The sequence below is a fragment of the Hyperolius riggenbachi genome, chromosome 2, assembly GCF_040937935.1.
Source record: "Hyperolius riggenbachi isolate aHypRig1 chromosome 2, aHypRig1.pri, whole genome shotgun sequence".
Taxonomy (NCBI): Eukaryota; Metazoa; Chordata; class Amphibia; order Anura; family Hyperoliidae; genus Hyperolius; species Hyperolius riggenbachi.
Window position 1 is genome coordinate 473,133,966 of NC_090647.1, and position 6,000 is coordinate 473,139,965.

The window sequence follows — 6,000 nt, forward strand, 5'->3', positions numbered from 1 at the left end:
AGCGTCAGATGCGATACTTCCGGTGCATTTCATCCAGTGTGAAAGGCTCCATAGACTTTCATTGCTCTAGCGTCACCCTGTGATAAAAAAAAAGGGTAACGCAATGCAATGAAAACATCCCAGTGTGAAAGGGGCCCCAGTCTGCAAAAGGCCACGCTCTAGAGGAGCTGGACATGGCATGGAGGAGAGGTCTGCTGGGCATTGAAGAGGAGGCTGCAAATGGAATGAGAAGGCTGTAAGGCTTGGTTCACACATAAATCTGAACATTTCCAGTACTGTCCTGCCCAATCCTGTCAGTTTTGCACGACAACAACATAGGAGAAAGGTGATTTATGGCTCATTTTACTCTGGAAGAAACATCCTTCTTATTTGTATGTTTTTACATATATTTTACATTTTTAAATTTTCGTGACAGTGGTCCTTTTTAGTCACTTGTTACTCCTGTGAGAGGGGAAGAGGGTTATTCATTTGACTTTGAGTAGTTAGGGCATCAGTTTGTTACTATAGGCTATTTATTATGGTCACAACACAGTTATTTCTTAGTCCTGCCAGCCAGCAAAAAAACATTCTAACAATAATAAAGCGTTTTCAAAAATATTTGAAAGCATCAAGGCAGTGCCCTGCAAGCACACCAGTGCTGCGACAATACAGAGATGGGAAATGTATTTTATGCGTCTGGAGAAAATGGTTTTCCCCTCATACACCTCTATTCTGGCTAATCTCAAATTGAGGAAAAACTCTTCAATTCTGTTCTTCACCTTTAACTTACCATGGAACTGCGCTAATCTCTTTACAAAGGGAATATTGTATTCTGTATACAGCACTTTTCATCATTTTATAGAAATGAATAAAAGTACATAAGGAAAGAAATCCTATTTATTCTACAGATTAGGCTGTGTGAAGGATTTGTTCTTTTTTATCGCAGTATGGCAATGCTCATTACACAGCAATACATTACTATTCAAGCCAGGGAATTTGTGTGAAGGGTGATCGCCATAGCAACCTTGTCTCGGTTCAGTCTATCGTCCACGTCCATATGCAATGGCAGATTTTATTCACTTGTTAATATTTACTAACACTTCCTGGAAAAGGCATTTTCACAAATCTAACCCTAGACTACAGTACAACTGTTGCTGAAGAAAACGCCAGCAGGTGGCAGTATATGTCAATTTTATTTTCAGTCTGCCAGTCATATCTTGTTTTAGCATACTCTAGTAAGATGCCTTTTAGAGACTATAGTTAAAGGGCCCTTTCACACTGGGGCGGGGCGGGGCAGGACGGTTTGTCAAATTGACGCACTGCTACCGCAGCCTAATGAAAGTCTATGGGAAAGTTCATACTTCCCATCTTGCAGCACACTGCGCCGAAGTGCCCGATTTAACGCTAGCGGATAGCTACATTACCGTGCGATCTGCGGTGGCCCAAAAATCATGTTAGTCTATGGCGACGCAGGGTTCTTCAACTACCTAACGACCACGTCACGCCAACGGGCATGAACGCGGCGGCAGCGCCTGGACCGCCTAACGCCAATTGGCGTCAAGTCCTGGAGCTGCAGTTTCCCAGGGAACGGCCACGCGCATATGCGATCGTTCCCTGCTGTTCACGGATCTGAGTTCCGTGATTAGCCTGGTAACCGCCAATCGCGGCTAGCAGGCTGTTTGTAAACGAAAGGGGAAAGAAATCCCCTTTGTTTACATCCGTATAGCGCTGCGGTCTCCGGCAAAGCTGTACGAGATCGGCGATCCCCGGCCTCTGATTGGCCTGATGTCTATGAGAGGCGGAACAGGACGGATCGCAGTCCTGTTCAATGCAGGATCTCGGAGGGAAGGGGAGGGAGGAGGGAAAGAGAGGAAAACAGCCTGATACAGGCTGAAAAAAAAAAAAAAAACTACTGCCACAGCAATCTCAGACGGCATGTTTCCTAAGGGACAAAAAAAGGAGATGAGTCCAATCGCTGGGCTCCATAGCTGGGCTGTGCAGGAGGCTGAAAAGCCTGCACAGCCCAGTGCAACAAAAAGAGCCTGGTCGGTAGGGGGGTTTAACACTGCAGTCCTCAAGTGGTTAAGCACATTGGCATTGCAATGTCGCGGCGCGCATGTGCGGACTCTTACTTTTACAATACACTTCCGTGCACTTCCCTATACCCGAAACAGGAAGTGACCGTAAGCGCGTCACTTCCTGTTTGGACAGATGCCGGACAGGGAACACTGTGTACTAATGCGGTGTTCCCTGAAGGCCTGTTTTTGGCGGTGCGGCGTGCGCGCCGCACCACAATGCTAGCGTCAATTTGTAGATTACCCAACCCTGTCGTCAAGGCCCACCAACAGTGCATGTTTTGTGGAAATCCTCACAGGTAAGTAATCAGTTCTGCTGAGACACTATTTACCTCACCTGTGAATGTTTGTGGTTTTCTGCAGAACATGTACTGTTGGTGGGCCTTGAGGACAGGGCTGGGGAGATCTAGTTTAAAGGACAAATGATAATATATATTGTGGGGACTGTCCTTTAAAACTTAAAGGCAAAAAAGTACAGTCCATGTAGCAGGTGTTCTACTATACCCATATAATCTATGTTGCAATAAGTACTGGACTTTATGTAAAATATCAAAAAAATTGCGCAAAAATGCAGTGTATCAAAGATAATACAATAACTTTATTGATACAAAACACACAATTTGGCCTAGTGCACACCAAAAACCGCTAGCCGATCCGCAAAATGCTAGCAGATTTTGAAACTCTTTTTCTTCTTTTTCTGTAGCGTTTCAGCTAGCATTTTGCGGTTTTGTGAAGCGTTTTTGGTGTAGTAGATTTCATGTATTGTTACAGTAAAGCTGTTACTGAACAGCTACTGTAACAAAAAACGCCTGGCAAACCGCTCTGAAGTGCCGTTTTTCAGAGCGGTTTGCGTTTTTCCTATACTTAACATTGAGGCAGAAACGCCTCCACAATCCAAAATCTGCAGCAGCCCGGGAGTATGCTTTTCTGCAAAACGCCTCCTGCTCTGGTGTGCACCAGCCCATTGAAATACATTACCAAAGCGTATCCGCAGCCGCAAGCGGATCGCAAAACGCAGCCGAACCACTCTGGTGTGCACTAGGCCCTTGACATGAAAAAATCCGTGTAAGGCCACATACACACATCAGACCATGGTCTTTTGAAAATGAAAGATCACAGACCAATTTTACCCCCTTCCATGTAGTATGGGAGCCATACCTACACAGTCTTTTCTATGGAGCTGAACTCCCCATCAGAAAAAAAATCTTTGCAAGATGCTGCACACAAAGATGCTGTAGACATTCAAAAGATCAGTATCTGCAAAAGATCTGTTCCTGCAAAAGATCCGTTCCTGCAAAATGCATTGATAGTCTATGAGATCTGCAGATCATCATACACACCTTGTTTAACTGACATTCATCTGCAGATCAGATCCACCAGGATGGATTTTCAGATTTGCAGATGAATGTCAGTTAAACAAGGTGTGTATGATGATCTGCAGATCTCATAGACTATGAATGCAATTTGCAGGAACGGATCTTTGGCAGGAACAGATCTTTTGCAGATACTGATCTTTTGTGTCTGTACAGCATCTTTGTGTGCAGCATCTTGCAAAGATTTCTATCTGATGGGGAGTTCAGCTCCATAGACTAGACTGTGTAGGTATGGCTCTCATACTACATGAAGTGTGGTAAGATTGGTCAGTGATCTTTCATTTTCCAAAGACTATAGTCTGTGTGTATGAGGCCTAACTTGAATAAAAAGTGCTGAATTGGCCAATTCAACCACTATGCAAATTTTACTAATATGGTCCTTTTTTCTGCTAGCCAAACAATTTGAATAAGCCTTTATTGAGCCTTTTTATTTAAGTTACACAGATTTTTTTCATGTCAAGTTGTGTGTTGTGTATCAATAAAGTTTTTGTATTATCTTTGAGACACTGCATTTTTACGCAATTTTTTTGATATATTACATAAAGTCCAGTACTTATTGCAACTTAAAGGACAAATGAAGCAGCATATGGGGGCTGCCATACTTATTTTAAACAATACCAGTTGCCTGGTTGTTCTGCTGATCCTCTGCCTCTAACGCCTAGTACACACAATGAGATTTTCAGGCAGATTTCCTGCCAGATCGATTATTTTCAACATGTCTGATCTGATTTTGATCGATTTTCCATAGAAGTGAATGGAAAATCGATCGAAATCAGATCGAACTTGTTGAAAATAATCGATCTGGCAGGAATTCTGCCTGAAAATCTCATTGTGTGTACTAGGCATAATACTTTTAGCCATAGACCCTGAACAAGCATATGCATATGCAGATCAGGCGTTGCTGACAGTATTGTCAGATCTGACAAGATTAGATGCATGCTTGTTTCTGGTGTGATTCAGTCAGTACTGCAGCCAAATAGATCAGCAGGGCTGCCGGGCAACTGGTATTTGGAAATAAATATGGCAGCCTCCATATCCATCTCACTTCAGTTGTCTTTAAGTTAGAGGGCCAATGGCTTTGGAAAATTCTACACTGCCCCCCACCACCACAGCACTGCTTGTGTAATAAAAAAAAAGATTACACTGCAGCAGTCATCAACTAAGTAAGTAATAAGTAATGTGCAGATTCAAGTGGTTTGGCAGGATCAGATGTTCCGGGATGAGAAACTTCAAATATAAATGTTCTTGCTGCGCCCACCACTACAGTGGTTTGCAAAAGTATTCGGCCCCCTTGAAGTTTTCCACATTTTGTTACATTACTGCCACAAACATGAATCAATTTTATTGGAATTCCACGTGAAAGACCAATACAAAGTGGTGTACATGTCAGAAGTGGAATGAAAATCATACATCATTCCAAATTTTTTTTTACAAATAAATAACTGCAAAGTGGGGTGTGCGTAACTATTCAGCCCCTTTGGTCTGAGTGCAGTCAGTTGCCTATAGACATTGCCTGATGAGTGCTAATGACTAAATAGAGTGCACCTGTGTGTAATCTAATGTCAGTACTAATACAGCTGCTCTGTGATGGCCTCAGAGGTTGTCTATGGCCCAGTGCACACTGGGCGCATCCGCCTGAAAATCTGCATGGCTAATGTATCTCTATGGGCTGGTGCACACCGGCGGTTTGAGGTTTTTAGCAAGCCGCAAACGTGCCTCTTGCTGCACGTTTGCGGTTTGCTTAAAACCTCAAACCGCCGGTGTGCACCAGCCTATAGAGATACATTAGCCATGCGGATGCGGCCGGCGGCTCGCATCAAGATCCGCCCGGTGTGCTCTGGGACTAAACTCTTTCATCCGCACCCAAAACCGCTAGCGTTTTGTGGATCTGCTAGCGGTTTTGGTGTGCACTGGGCCTAAGAGAATATTGGGTGCAACAACACCATGAAGTCCAAAGAACACACCAGACAGGTCAGGGATAAAGTTATTGAGAAATTTAAAGCAGGCTTAGGCTACAAAAAGATTTCCAAAGCCTTGAACATCCCACGGAGCACTGTTCAAGCGATCATTCAGAAATGGAAGGAGTATGGCACAACTGTAAACCTACGAAGACAAGGCCGTCCACCTAAACTCACAGGTCGAACAAGGAGAGCGCTGATCAGAAATGCAGTCAAGAGGCCCATGGTGACTCTGGACGAGCTGCAGAGATTATTATTATTATTATATATTAGATTTATATAGCGCCAACATATTACGCAGCGCTGTACAATAAATAGGGTTACAGACAATGATAACAGAGGTGACAGAACAATACAGGTAATAGACAATAGATACAACAATGCAGGTAATAGCAAAAAGATACACAACACAATGCAGACAGTAGTACAATGCCAGATCATAAACTGGAGTGGTAGTGGTAAAAATTACAAGTTCCAAATTCTGGGCGAGGATTTCAGTGTCTAGATGTGCAAAGCTGGTAGAGACATACCCTAAAAGACTGGCAGCTGTAATTGCAGCAAAAGGTGGTTCTACAAAGTATTGACTCAGGGGGCTGAATAATTATGCACACACCA